The sequence below is a fragment of the Geotrypetes seraphini genome, chromosome 4, assembly GCF_902459505.1.
Source record: "Geotrypetes seraphini chromosome 4, aGeoSer1.1, whole genome shotgun sequence".
Classification (NCBI taxonomy): domain Eukaryota; kingdom Metazoa; phylum Chordata; class Amphibia; order Gymnophiona; family Dermophiidae; genus Geotrypetes; species Geotrypetes seraphini.
Genome location: NC_047087.1, coordinates 154,298,148 through 154,313,309, shown reverse-complemented (window position 1 = coordinate 154,313,309; position 15,162 = coordinate 154,298,148). Strand labels below are relative to the sequence as shown.

The 15,162-nt window shown below is 44.5% G+C and overlaps 1 protein-coding gene across 1 annotated transcript in view; it reads right to left on the bottom strand.

The window, feature by feature from the left end:
- B3GNT9 (UDP-GlcNAc:betaGal beta-1,3-N-acetylglucosaminyltransferase 9) overlaps positions 1–15,162 on the bottom strand; it is a 100,550-nt gene that overhangs the window by 47,266 nt on the left and 38,122 nt on the right. The window contains exon 2 of the mRNA XM_033942845.1: positions 7,413–7,518. The gene's annotated coding sequence lies outside the window, so the exon portion shown is untranslated. The remainder of the gene's footprint in view (positions 1–7,412; positions 7,519–15,162) is intronic.

The following is a 15,162-nucleotide window of genomic DNA, read 5'->3' as shown; positions in this document are numbered from 1 at the left end:
TCTAGAATAGTTTCATCTATTTTAGACCAGAATATGGAGGGTTCGATGTGTTTGCGTGAGATGTATGTTACTTTATTGAGTTTTGGTATAGTTTTTTTGTTGTTTTTGGTCCAGTTGATGTTGAAAGTGTAGGTGTAGTGGTCTGACCAGATGGATCTGGACCATGTTCCGTTAGATGTATGAATTTCTGTTAAGGATGGTTGGTTGGTCATGAAGGCTGCAATATCAAGTTGGTGGCCTTTTTCATGAGTTATTTGTGGATTTAGCATTTGGAAGGATAAGGCTTTGAGAAATGAGAGAAAGTTGTCTACTTGTTTGGATGATTGATCATCTAGGTGTAGATTTAGGTCTCCTAGGAGTAGGTTGTAGGTTGCTATTAGTGAGTTTTGGTATATTAAGTTTTCCACTTCGGTTCTTGCTAAAGACCAGTTTCCCGGCGCTATGTAGCAGAGCATGCAGTTTAGTGTGTCTTTTAGTGTGGTGCTTGAGAGTTGGCAAGCTAAAAGGTCCATGTACGGGTTAGATGTTTTCTCAATTATATTAAGGGTTAGATCTTGTTTGATTAAGATTGCTAGGCCTCCGCCTCTTTTTTTTTCTATGCAGACCACTGTAATTTTGTATCCTTGTGGGCAGACTTCAGTTATTCTGGGGTCTGAATCGGAGGTTAGCCAGGTTTCTGTGAGGAAAAGACAGTCCAGGTTTTCTTGTGTTATCCATGTTTTTATAAGCTCTGTTTTTGGACCTAGCGCTCTGATATTTAAGTAGGCGCATTTGAGTGTGGATATCTAACACTCTACAACTCCATTACCACAGCATGGGGAAGGAAGACCAACACATACTAAGACCGGCACACCAAATCACTTATATATCCAAACACACAACTATCACACAGAGATATCCACACTCAAATGCGCCTACTTAAATATCAGAGAACTACTTAAATATCAGAGAACTGCTACAACTCAAAAGACAATGTAGACTAATAAATGGCCACTACCCTACCAACATTTTAAGGTGCCTTTGAATTTCTCTAAATTGGTTTCAGATCTATTGGCCCAGGGTGTTTAAGACCTCTCCTATGGGGGGGCCTTAAACATCTTGTGCCAATCAGAGCCTCAGGCCTCTTGCTGGATGCATCTGGGGAGGGGCCTGAAGCTCTGATTGGCCCAAGATGTTTAAGGCCCCTCCAGAGCCTCAGGCCCCGGTGCATTCCAAGATGCACCAGGGAGGGGAATACCCAGTTTAGACAACGCAGCAGCAGCTGTAATGAGGATGTCTGTCTCCTTCCTGCTAGCTCATCTGTCAGGTAATGGGGGGGGGAGGATTTTTTTTTTAATTTTTTTATTTGCAGCAAGAGAGAGTGGGCATCTCTCCTGCTGCTGCGGGGAAGGGGCATGTTCCAGTCCGCTCAGGCAGGATATTTTTTAGTGCAGCAGGAGAGAATGGGCATCTCTCCTGCTGCGGGGGTCGTGGATGTTATGATGCAGCAGAGAGAATTGCCAATCTTCTCCTGCTGTATCACAACACAGCGGCTTTTGTTTTTGTTTTATGTATTTTTTTCTGCGCATATGCCACTCAGCGATAGGTACATGCAAATGTAGGAAACCTTTTCTGCTGTCAAAGAAAAAAAGTCTCTGGTTTTTACCTTAGCAGACTGTCGCTTTTTAATGCAGGTTCTTGAAAATCCTGGTCTCGGAGTTTTCCTCTCTTTATATAGATATGATTTGTAGGGGACTGCTCCAAACAGATCCTTTGAAGCTCACAGAAACTAATTAATACCTAATTGAGGTCAGAAGCACTGGTTTCTGTTCCTTATGGCAAGACAGAACTGACTTTCTGTTATGTTTTAAACAGAGAGTTTGAGTTCTGCTCCTAACTATAGGGCTAGATTCACTAACCTGCCCGATTGCGCCTGATCAATGTGTGATCCGTGATAGGCCGACCAATTCATGACAGATCCATATTCAAATGGGGGCGATCGGAGGAACGCCTCCCCCCCCCCCACCGACGACACAGATCGCTGAAGAGCGATCCTGACGCATGCGCAGATCATCTGCTTTGTCTGTAGATGGTCTGCGCATGCAGTAAGTAAACGGCGCAGGAACAATAAGCCACAGTGGTTCTCTGCGGAGATTTCGGACCTCATCAAGGAGAAGAAAAAAGCATTCATCTCTTACAAACAATCAGGGAAACAGGACTCTAGGGAAGTCTATCTGGCCAAGTCAAAAGCCGTCAAAACAGCAGTTAGGGAGGCCAAATTCTGCATGGAGGAGTCTCTAGCGAAGAACATCCAGAAAGGAGATAAATCCTTCTTCAGGTATATCAGTGACAGAAATAAGAACTCAGGCGGGATAGTACATCTTAGGAGACCAGACAAAGACTATGTAGAAGCGGACTCGGAAAAAGCCCAACTGTTAAATGAATACTTCTGCTCAGTCTTCACCCGCGAGGCGCCAGGACTCGGCCCTCAGCTACAGACAAGGGTTGACGCAGATGACCCGTTTAGTAATTTCGAGTTTACACCCAGCGGTGTCTACTGCGAGCTGTCAAAGCTTAAGGTTAACAAGGCAATGGGGCCTGAACAACCTACACCCCAGGGTGCTCAGGGAGTGTGTGTGATGTCTTGGCGGAACCGCTATCCGCGCTCTTCAATCTCTCCCTTAGTACGGGTAACATCCCGTTGGACTGGAAGAACGGCTAACGTCATTCCACTCCACAAGAAAGGCTCCAAGATGGAGACAGCAAACTACAGACCGATGAGTCCCACATCAATAGTGTGCAAACTAATGGAAACTCTAATCAAACGCCAATTGGATACGATCCTGAACGAGGAGAATCTATGGGATCCCCGTCAACATGGGATTTACTAAGGGAAGATCCTGCCAATCCAACCTGATCAGCTTCTTTGACTGGGTGACGAGGAAGCTGGATGTTGGGGAGTCCCTGGACATCGTATACCTGGACTTCAGTAAATGCATTCGATAGCGTACCACACCGCAGGTTGCTGAGCAATGATGAGTTCTATAGGATTGGGTGACACATTGACGAAATGGGTTGGGAACTGGCTTGGAAGTAGGCTTCAGAGGGTAGTGGTGAACGGCACCCCCCTCCGAAATGACGGAGGTAATCAGTGGAGTGCCACAGGGCTTGTCCATGGGCCCGATCCTATTCAACATCTTTATAAGAGACTTGGCAGAAGGGCTGCGAGGTAAAATAACATTTATTCGCCGATGACGCCAAACTAAGCAATGTAGTGGGCAAAAAGCATAACAGACATAAATTCAATGTCCGACAACATGATGCATGACCTACTCCTAACCGGAGCGCTGGTCTAGGTCCTAGCAACTCAGCTTCAATACCAAAAAATGCAAAGTCATGCACCTGGGCAGCCAAAATCCATGCAAGACTTTATACCCTTAATGGCGAGATCCTAACAAGAACTGAAGCAGAACGAGACTTAGGGTGATCGTTAGTGAGAACATGAAGACTGCCAATCAAGTGGAGCAAGCTTCATCCAAGGCAAGGCAAATCATACGCAGGAGTTTCGTCAGCCGTAAGCCTGAAGTCATTATACCATTGTATAGATCCATGGTGAAGCCCCACCTGGAATACTGTGTGCAATTCTGGAGGCCGCATTACCGTAAGGATGTGCTGAGACTGAAGTCGGTCCAGAGAATGGCCACCCGGATGGTCTCGGGACTCAAGGATCTCCCATACGAGGAACGACTGGATAAGTTGCAGCTGTACTCACTTGAGGAACTCAGAGAGAGGGGTGAAATGATTGAGACATTCAAGTATCTCACGGGCCGCATCGAGGTGGAAGAAGATATCTTCTTTTTCAAGGGTCCCGCAGTAACAAGAGGGCATCTGTGGAAAATCAGGGGTGGGAAACTGTACGGGGACACCAGGAAATTTTTTTTCACTGAAAGGGTGGTTGATCGCTGGAATAGTCTTCCACTTCAGGTTATTAAGGCCAGCAGCGTGCCTGATTTTAAGGCCAAATGGGATAGACATGTGGGATCTATTCACAGAGAAAGGTAGGGGAGGGTCATTGGGGTGGGCAGACTAGATGGGCCGTGGCCCTTATCTGCCGTCTGTTTCTATGTTTCTATGCTCTCCGCGCTGGAAATGTCTTTTTTTTTTTTTTTTTACTCCGCTCTGCCTTCTGTCTAAAAAGTGTTGCTGAATTAGTGCAAGCTATACATTTCCCATGCTTGCAGAAAGTGGCTGCCCAAAGTTTAGGCTCCGATGGGGGTGTTTGCACTCAGGGGCTGCTTTTTATTTTTTGCGAGCCCGTGGTTTTAACCCATGGGGTTAAAACCATGGGCTCTCGCTGCAGGGAAGGGCGGAGAATCGGGGCAGAGAAGAGAGTCAGGACAGGAGAGAGTCGGGGTGGCCAGCAAGAGTCGGGGCAGAGAGCGCGGTGCGGCAAGCAGGAGAATCGCAGCAGGGAGCAGAGAGCTTTTTTGTCGGCAGAGAGCAGGAGATGCTTTACTCGGGGCAGAGAGCGGGGCTGGTGGAAGTTGGCTGGGATTTCAGGGTGGCAATGGAGCAGGAGAGTCGCAGGGACATGTGCTACTGGTCCTCAGCAGTCGCTTGTTTTGGGGTCGGCCAGCCCAATCAGTGTTCCTTTTTTTTTTAGTGAATCACTTCCTGCCTACATTTGCATGCCGTTCCCCCTCATTTGCATGCACAGATCAAGTGCGGGAGGAAAGTTAGTGAATCAGGTTGGGGTCGCAAAGTGGTTGGGACACGATCAGTGTCCTTAGTGAATTTAGCCCTAAATCTAACTGTTTCAATTTTGTTTCTACCTCTGGTAAACACTTTTAAAACTATTGGAAAGGGTTGTATACTCTATTATTAAGTTTCAGGTTTCATAAAATTTTATAAAATTGCTTAACTAAACAAATAACAATTGCTTAACTAAACAAATAACAGTCCAATAATGGTACAGTTAAAACATAAAGTAGACACAAATAACGAAGGGACATAACAAACCGGCACAATAGGTCAATAAGGGGAGAAATACAGTCTGTATAAGGAAAGAGACAAATAAGGTGAATACAACAGGAATGAGGGAAAGAAAAGAGAGCTAGGAGAAAAAAAGAAAGAAAGCAAAAATAAATAAAAATGGAGACAAAGCCAGACCCTGCTCTGCCTGCAAGAAGGTTCAAGCATACAAAACTATTATTTTATGGAGACTAGCTGAGTAAAGTTTGCTCTTTTAAGATCTAAACTGTCTATAGAAAGGAATCTACAATTGAGCTTTTCTCCTCAAACCTATCAAAGCTCAGAGCAAAATAATATATTCTTACCTAAAAATATGTCTTCTCCTCTTCTCCTCTCACAAAGAGAATGTCCTCTTCTCAGAAATGTCAAGGGTTAGAGGCAGGAGAGTTTTTGAAATGAATTTAGGTGTCCTGTTTTTCAGAGTAGAAAGTGGTCAGCAGTAATAAGACATATATGGGGGCAGCATGATTACATTGGCCAGGGGGAAAGGTAAGTGGTAAGCAGAAAGGTAAGTGGTACAAGAACTGGTAAGAGCATGACACTCCAGAGCACAGCGGTGGCTAAGAAAGCAAATAGAATGTTAGGAATTATCAGGAAATAAATAGAAAACAAAGATGAGAATGTTACAATGTCTTTGTATCGCTCCATTGTGTGGCCCACGTTCTTTGAGGGTGTGAATAAACAAGTGGATAAAGGCAAGCTGGTTGATGTAGTGTATCTAGATTTCCAGAAAGATTTTGACAAAGATCCTCATGAGAGGCTCCTGAGAAAATTAAAGAGTCATGAGATAGGAGGCAATGTTCAATTCAGAGGGTAGGGTTGAATAGCCATTTTTCTCAGTGAAGGAGGGTAAATAGTGGTGTGCCGCAGGGATCTGTGTTTGGACCGGTGCTGTTTAACTTATTTATAAATGATCTAAAAATTGGAACTATGAGTGAGGTGATTAAATTTGCAGATGACACTAAACTGTTCAAAGTTGTTAAAACGCATGTGGACTGTGAAAAACTTCAGGAAGACCTTAGGAAATTGGAAGACTGGGCGTCCAAGTGGCAGATGAAATTTAATATGGACAAATACAAAGTGATGCACATTAGGAAGAATAATCGAAATCATAGTTATCGAATGCTAAAGACCACCTTGGGGGGTCAGTGCTCAAGGAAAGGATCTGGGTGTCATCGCAGACAATACGCTGAAGCCTTCCACCCAATGTGTAGCAGCGGCCAAGAAGACAAACAGGATTCTAGCAATTAGAAAAGGGATGGTTAACAAGACTAAGAATGTTATAATGCCTCTGTATCGCTCAATGGTGCCACCTTACCTTGAATATTGCATTCATTTCTGGTCTCCTTATCTTAAAAAATACATAGTGACACTAGAAAAAGTTCAAAGAAGAGCAACCAAGATGATAAAAGGGATGATACTCCTCTCGTATGAGGAAAGGTTATTGCTCTTCAGCTTGGAAAAGAGACAGCTAAGGGGAGATATGATTAAAATCTACAAAACCCTGAGTGGTGTAGAATGGGTACAAGTGGATTAATTTTTTACTGCATCAAGATTTACAAAGAATAGTTTACAGAGAATAGTTAAAATCTGGAACTCGTTGCCAGAGGATGTGGTAGCTGGTTTTAAAAAAGATTTGGACAAATTACTGGAGAAAAAGTCCATAGTCTGCTGTTCAGACAGACATGGGACGGTAGCATTCTATAAAAGATACCTAAAGTTAGGCACCTAGATCAGCGTGCGCTTAGCTAGTCTAGGCACCTAACTTAATTTTTTAAAAAGCTTAATTGGCGTCAGTAACAAGCAATTAGTACCTCATAATTAGCTTAAATTAAAATTAATGCCTAATTCAGTAAGCGCCTACCACTTTCAGGTACGCACCCAGTCCAATGTATCTACCAGAAAGTAGACATGTTAGGGGCTGATCATAGGCGTGTTTTTTGGCATATCTGTTTTGGACTCAGATGCAGGTATTTAGGCAAAGAAAACCCTGGCATAAATAGTGTGTGCCTAAGGTTTGGATGCCTACCAGTACCTGAGTCCACTTTAGGTGCCGCTAGGTATGATTCTATACATGGCGCCTAACTATGTGCCGCATTCCTCTGCACCTATGTTTGGGATCTTGCCAGGTGCTTGTGACCTGGGTTGACCATTATTAGAAACAGAATACTAGGCTTGATGTACCTTTGGCAACCCAGTGTGGCAAATCTTAACTTCATATGCTCTTTTGAGTACAGAAACATGTTAGTAAAAAAACAAAGAAAATGGCAGTGGAATAGCTCTATGTACATCCCTTCCCCCACTTGTTAACTATATCAGTGAACCAATATAAATGAATGTACAAATCCTATCCTAACACTGTAAACTATGTACATTTCTTATAATATCCCCACATAACTTACCACCAATCTTCTCACTACAATCACATGGAATCCTGTGCAGAACTGTTCTCTATAGCTATCAGGTATCTTCCCATGGATCTAATGCTGCATTCCTTGTGGATTGGATCTAAGAAATAGGAAAAGAATAGACAAGAACCACAAATTTGGCAAGTAACACCCAATAAGTGCAGTCATAGCTTTGAGGGAACACATCCATACTAAAGTCCCTCTCAACCCCATGATAACATCATATAGTCATGTGATAAAATTAGGATAACTCATGAAATATTCAGTTCTTTCTTAAGAAATGCTCACATATCGATGTCAAATCTTTTTTTAAATTTCTCTCTGCAGGTAAACAACAAAATTTTCCTTGATTTACTAATGAAACGAAAGATATCCACAAAAATGTGTATTCTAACTGAGGAATAAATTAGGACACCCCCACATATCTTCCTACTTAAAATGGCTCAAATCACACACAGGTATCACATCAGGTGCACATGATTAGAACATCGTTACTCAGCATTTTGAAGGAGGTTTGCCCTACTTAAACCTCAGACATTTAGTTTGGTGTGCTCATGACTGCTGCGATGAGAGTGAACACCTTGGTGGATCAAAAGAGTTGTCTGAGGCCTTCAGAAATAAGATTATAGCAGCTTATAAGTCTGGTGAGGGATTTTAAAGATCTCAAAAGAATTTGACATTAGCCATTCCATGGTCTGGAAAATAGTGTACAAGTGGAGGACTTTCCAAACAACTGCCAAAATGCCCAGGCCTGGCCGTCCAATCAAGTTGACCCCAGAGCAGACCACAAGATGCTAAAAGAAGTCTTCAAAAACCCTAAAATGTCATCACGGGACCTACCGCAGGCTCTTGCTACTGTTGATGTGAAAGTACATGCCTCTACAATCAGAAAGAGACTGCACAAATTTAACTTACATGGGAGGTGTGCAAGGAGGAAACCTTTGCTCTCTAAGAGAAACATCAAGGCCAGACTGAGGTTTGTCAGAGAGAACGTAGACAAATACCAGCATTTCTGGAATAGTGTTCTATGGACAGATGAGTTTAAATTGAATTATTTGGCCACCAGAAAAGAGGACATTTTTGGCGTAAACCAATTACAGAATTCCAGGAAAAGAACCTCATACCAACTGTGAAGCATGGAGGTGGAAGTGTCATGGTTTGGGGATGCATTTTAATCACTTTCTGGATATCACCGCTGAATATACTCTTTGACTTCTATGGCAGCATCTGGGCAGTTAACCGGATAGTGGGGATATTCAGCCTGCTACCCGGCATAATTTTACCTAGTTAGCTAATTAGTTAGTTTTGACAATCTTCCCTCTCTAAGAGAATCCATCCCTTCTGAAGCCCCTCCCCAAGAGCATAAAACCTCCTCCAGAAGATTCCCTTAGAGCAGGGGTGCCCACACTTTTTGGACTTGCGAGCTACTTTTAAAATGACCAAGTCAAAATGATCTACCAACAATAAAATTTTTAAAAAACACAAAGCACACTGTACGCAGAGAAAATATTAATTATCATTTATATTCGGGTTTTTTTTTCAAAGATGTCAAGGATGATGACTTTAAAATATGCAATGCACCTCAGAAACAACTATACAAAAATAGACAAATAATAATAATAATAATAATAACTTTATTTTTATATACCGCAGTACCACAAACAGTTCAGAGCGGTTTACAGAGTAAGAGACTGTACATTTACAGCGATGATACAATGCGAACTGTACATATTCAGTATAGGTATTTTATACAGTAAAGAAACAGAGTAGATTTATCATACAGGGGACAGTACATATACAGCAGAGTTAGGTATGTAGTGGTGAGGCAGTGCAAGAGGCCAACTAAAGTGGTAGTCTTTAGTTATTTGGTGGTGGGGGAGGTTCAAGAAATTTGTCGTAGAGGAAAGATTTGAGAGATTTCCTGAAGGATAAGTAACATGGGGCAGATGAAATAAGGGTGGTCAGGCAGTTTGTCCATCTGCCAGCTTGGTATGAGAGAGTTCTGTTGAAGTATCTTTTGTAGGTGCATCCCTTTGGGGAAGGGTAGGTAAACAGGTTGGTATTACGTGTGCTTGTGGTTTCGGGGAACACGAAGTGGTGAGACAGATAAATCGGTGATAAGCCAGTTAAGGTTTTAAAGCAGATACAGGCGAATTTGAAGATGACTCTCGCTTCTATTGGCAGCCAGTGTAGTTTTCTATAATAAGGGGTGATGTGGTCTGACTTTTTGAGGCCAAAGATTAGGCGGACTGCAGTGTTTTGGATAAGTCTCAGTCGCTGGATGGTTTTCTTGTAGGAGCCTATATAAATTATATTACAGTAATCCAGTGTGCTTAGGATTAGGGATTGAACCAGCAGTTTGAAGGAGGGGAAGTCAAAGTAATGTTTGATGGTGCGAAGTTTCCAGAGGGTATGAAAGCATTTTTTGACCTGGGTGTTGGTGTGGTCTTCGAAGGTCAGGCAGCGGTCTAGGATGACTCCCAGGATTTTGATGGTGGGGTTAATAGGATAAGTTAGGCCGTTGAGTTGTAAGGTGGTGGTCGTTAATTTGTGGTTGGGACTTGCTAGGAAGAGTTTGGTCTTTTCTGGATTTAGTTTCAGTTTGGACTGGGTGGTCCAGTGTTCGACCATTGTAAGTACTGATGAGATGAGTTGCTCTGTTTCTTGCGTGAATGAGTGGATGGGGATGACAATTGTGATGTCATCTGCATAGATGTAGGATTTCAATTTTTTGTCTGATAACATGTGTCCCAGTGGAGTCATATAAACGTTGAAAAGAGAAGGTGATAGGGGGGAGCCTTGTGGGACACCACAGGGGTTGGACCAGGTGTGAGAGTAGGTTCCCTCGCTGTGTACTTGGTAGGTGCGGTTTTTTTAAGAAGCCTGTGAGCCAGGTTAGTACCTGTCCCGAGATGCCTATGGAATCGAGGTTGTTGAGTAGTATGTCATGGTCTACCAGGTCAAAGGCACTACTGAGGTCAAACTGAAGTATTAGGGCGCTGTTTCCCTGTGAGAATAGTTGGAGGAGGTAGTCGGTTAGAGATGCTAGAACGGTTTCAGTGCTGTAGTTTGTGCGGAATCCAGACTGGGAATCGTGAAGGATGTTAAATTTTTCGAGGTAGGACATGAGGTTCTGGTTTACGAGGCCTTCCATAATTTTCAGGAAGAAGGGTATGTTGGCGATAGGTCTGTAGTTGGTGGTTGTGGAGAGTGATTCTTTGGGGTTTTTGATGGTTGGAGATATGAGGATGTGGCCAAGTTCCTGTGGAAAATAGCCAATGGACAGGCAGAGGGTAATCCAGTTGAAGAGCTCTATTTTGAAAGGAGGGGGCGCTGTTTTCATGATGGAGGGAGGGCAATTGTCTAGAAGGCAATTTGATTTGGCATATTTAGTGTATAGCTGTAGGAATAGGTTCCAGTCTGGGTTCTCGAAGCAATTCCATGTCATGTCTGCGATAGTACCTTCATTGTTTGGGGTGGTCAGAAGGGTTGATGGGCTGGTGCTTGTTGTTGCAAGAGAGGTTTTTAAGTTGTGGATTTTGTTGGCGAAGTAGTCAGCATGGTTAGTTGGAGAGGGTGGAAGGTCTGTGGGGGAGGTTTTATATGAGTTGGTGTCAAATAATGAGTTGATAAGTCGAAAGAGTTTGTTGCTGTTCAGGGTTGGGGTGTTAATTGATTGGGCATAATATTTGGAGCGTTTCTCCTTGATTGTTTTTTTGTATTCTGTGACTTTGGTACGCCAGGCATGCCTGTCTGTATCCGTGCCGGATTTGCACCAGGTTCTTTCTAGTTTGCGCACTTCTCGTTTCAGAGCTAGTAGGTTGGCGTCAAACCAGTTGGCAGATGTGCGATGTTTTTTCTTATAAGGTTTTAGTGGGGCTATGTCATTTAGTATCTGGGTGCTGAAGTTGTTCCAGCCTGGGATGAAGTTGGGGTTTGGGTCTGTGGTGGATGTTGGGTTGTAGTGGGACCAGAATTTTTCATGATTTAGTTGACCTCTGGTCCATATTGTTTTTTCTTTGTAGGTAGTTCTAGGTGTCTTTAGGCTTTGTTTTTTGAGCCAGTGTAGGTTGAAGTTGCATCGGAGGTGATCGGACCAGGGGGTGGGGGTCCAGGTTACGTCTTTGAGGCTTATGCTGGGGGGGGTAGAGAGGGAGTTGGGGAGGAATGAGATCAGGTCTAATTGATGTCCTTTGGTATGAGTTTTGGTTGGGGATGGTTTGGAGTATCCTAGGGATGTTAGGAAGGAAAAAAGGTCTGAAACGTTGGAATTCTCTGCCTGTTCCAGGTGTAGATTTACGTCGCCGGCAAGGAGGGTGTGTGTGCTGGCGGTGGAATTTGCGAGGAGAAATTCATAGAGATCTTCTTTAGCTTGGTTCCATTTGTTAGGGGGGGTGTAGAATACTGTTATGGTTAAGTAATCTTTGCAGTCTGCTTTGGATAGTTTACAGGAGAGGATTTCCAGGTCTTTGGTCATTTTGGAGTCTAGGGTTTGGAACTGGAATTGATCTTTGAGGATTATTGCTAGGCCCCCTCCTCTTCTGGTTTGTCGTGATAGCGGAATGATTTTGTAGTTTGTGGGGAGTAGGTCTCCGATGATGATGTCTTGATCGGAAATTAACCAAGTTTCAGTTAGGAGAAGGATGTCGAGTTGGGTTTCTTCTAGCCAATCTTTAATCAGTTGGGTTTTGTTTCTAGCTGAGCGGATGTTTAGATAGGCACCAGTGATTATGTAATGTTCTGGGGAGGTTGTGTGATGGGTGGTTGGTAAGCTTTTTAGGAGTCTATTTCTTTTTTGTGGAGGTCTTGGGAAGTGTCTGGAGGTATTGACCACTCCTCCCCTTTTACTATACCGCAATAGTGGTTTTTAGCGCAGGAAACTCCGCTGCTCTCGATGCTCATTGGCTCCCTGTGCTAAAAAACGCTATTGCAGTTTAGTAAAAGGGGGCTATAATGCAAAATATATACCAGATATAAATTCTCAAAATGGACAAATTTTGATCACTAAATTGAAAATATCATTTTTCCTACCTTTTTATCTGGTGATTTCATGAGTCTCTGGTTCCACTTCCTTCTTCTGTAAAGCCAATATTTCTTTCTGCTTTTCTTTCTCTCTCCCCCTGGCCCCCCTCTTTCTTTCTGCCTTTCTTTCTCTCTCCCCCCTGCCCCCCCAAGCCATCGTGCCGATTTCTCCTTTTCCCAGATTCTTTCCCTACCCACACCCCCAAGCCACCATCGCGATTTCTCCCTGCTGCTTTCACTTCCGCCATCAATTCTAGCATCGGGGAGGAAGTTCCAGGCCAGTCAGGAAGCGATTAGCTGGCCCAGAACTTTTCTCTGACTTCAGAATTGACATCAGAGGTGAAGTTTTGTAAGTCTGGCGCTTGTACACGCCAGGCCTAGCTTGGGGAAGCAGCAGGGAGAAAAAGATCGCAAAGGCAACGATCGACCTTTTGGGAACCCCTGCCTTAGAGCATCCATTCCCCCTTGCATACTCCCCCAGGCCTACATTAAAGATGCCCTTAATGTAGGTAAGTCAGGAGCAGCAATCTACATTTGCTCCTGCCTGTGTTGACTCTGGGTTCAAAATGATTAACAAAGGCACAGTGATGCACATCGGGAAGGTCAACCTTAGGGATCAGCACTCAAGAAAAAGATCTAGGTGTCATCATAGAAAATACTTTGAAACCTGTGCAATATGTGGCAGCCAAAAAAGGAAACAATTATTAGAAAAGGTATGGTAAATAACTCTAAAAATACGAGTAATGCCTCTTTATTGTTTCATGATGTGACCTCACCTTGAGTATTGTATTAAATTCTGGTCGCTTATCTCAAAAAAGATATAGCAGAAGTAGAAAAGGTTCAAAAAGCAACCAAGATGATAAAGGGGATGGAACTAGAGAGCTGCACGGGAACGGGGACGACGGGAATCTCGCGGGATCCGCAGGGATCCCACGGGTTCCCCCTTCAGGTCACGGGGATCCCATGGGGATGCCCCCTAGGGTCACGGGGATCCTGTGGGGACACCCCCTAGGGTCGCAGGGATCCCGTGGGGACGCCCCCTAGGGTCGCGGGGTTCCTGTGGGGTTGGATGCACTCAAGCCGCGAGGCTTGTCTTCTTTTCCCTACTTACCCTGCTGCAGCACACAGCCGATCCAGAAATCTTCCACGATGTCAGTGATGACATCGGAGGGAGGGCTTAAGCAAAGCCCTCCCTCCCTCTGACATCAGCACTGACATCGGGAAGACTTCCATTCAGCTGTGTGCTGCGGCAAGGCAAGTAGGATAAATTCAAGGCAGTGGCGTACCAAGGGGGGGGGGAGCGGTCCACCCCGGGGAAGCCTTAGAGGGGGCGCAGAGCATTTTCCCCCGACCAATCGACAACAGGCCCGGTCCGACAAAACTCCCTGCCTTGTAGCCGCAAATCTAAATTACCTTCTTACAGCAGCTAGATTCAGGGCAGGGAGGTTTGTCGGACCGGGCCTGTTCTGTTGTCGGTCGGGCGGGGAAGCACCACAAAGATAAGGGGCAGGGAGGGAGAAAGGGAGGAAAGGTGGAGTGGAGAGGAAAAGACGCTTAAGGGAAATGGGTAAAACTGAGGGGGGAGAAGGACGCTGAAAGCACTGGGGAATTCAGAGGGGGGAGAAGGACGCTGAAAGCACATGGGGAAGACAAAGGGGTGGAGAAGGACGCTGAAAGGACATGGGGAAGACAGAGGGGGGAGAAGGATGCTGAAAGGACATGGGGAAGACGGGGGGAGAAGGACGCTGAAAAGACATGGGGAAGACAGGGAGGGAGAAGGACACTGAAAGGACATGGGGAAGACATGGGGAAGACCGAGGGAGGAGAAGGACGCTGACAGGACATGGGGAAGATGAAGGAGAAGGACGCTGAAAGGAAATGGGGAAGAGAGAGGGGAGAAAATGCTGAAGGGAAATGGGGAAGAGAGAGTGGGGAGAAGACGCTGAAGGGAAATGAGGAAGAGAGAGTGGGGCGAAGACGCTGGCAGGGAAGAAGACAGAGATGCCAGACTATGGGGGAAGCGGAGGGAAGAAGATGGGTGCCAGACCAATTTGGAAGGGGGGAGAAAGGGAGAGGCACAGTAACAGAGCAAATGGAAGACGCAGAGAGAAGAGAGATAGTGGATGGAAGGAATTGAATGAGAACATGAGGAAAGCAGAAACCAGTCAACAAAGGTAGGAAAAAAATTATATTTCTTTTTTTTTTTCTTCAGGATAAAGAAGTATATTAGTTGTGTTGATAAAAATTTATAAACATTAGAGGCTCTGGTAGAAACCCGTTTACAAAGTATGTATTCTTCCCAATTAATATTTCCAAATTAATAAAGTCTCTTTGCTTATTTGTAAATGGGTTTCTACCAGAGCCTTTAATTCAGTAGCATAATTAAATGAAATAACTATTTCTGAAGTTTATAGGGACGAAGGGGATTCCTCACGGGGACGGGTGGGGACGGAGGGGATTCCTCGCGGGGACGGGTGGGGACAGAGTGAATTCCTCACGGGGACGGGTGAGGACAGAGGGGATTCCTCACGGGGACGGGTGGGATTCCTCACGGGGACGGGTGGGACTTTGATGGGGACGGATGGGATTTCTGTCCCTGCGCAACTCTCTAGATGGAACTTCTCTCTTATGAGAAAAGACTAAGGAAGTTAGGGCTTTTCAGCTTGGAAAAAAGAAGGCTGAGGAGGGATATGATTGAAGTCTACAAAATCCTGAATGGTAT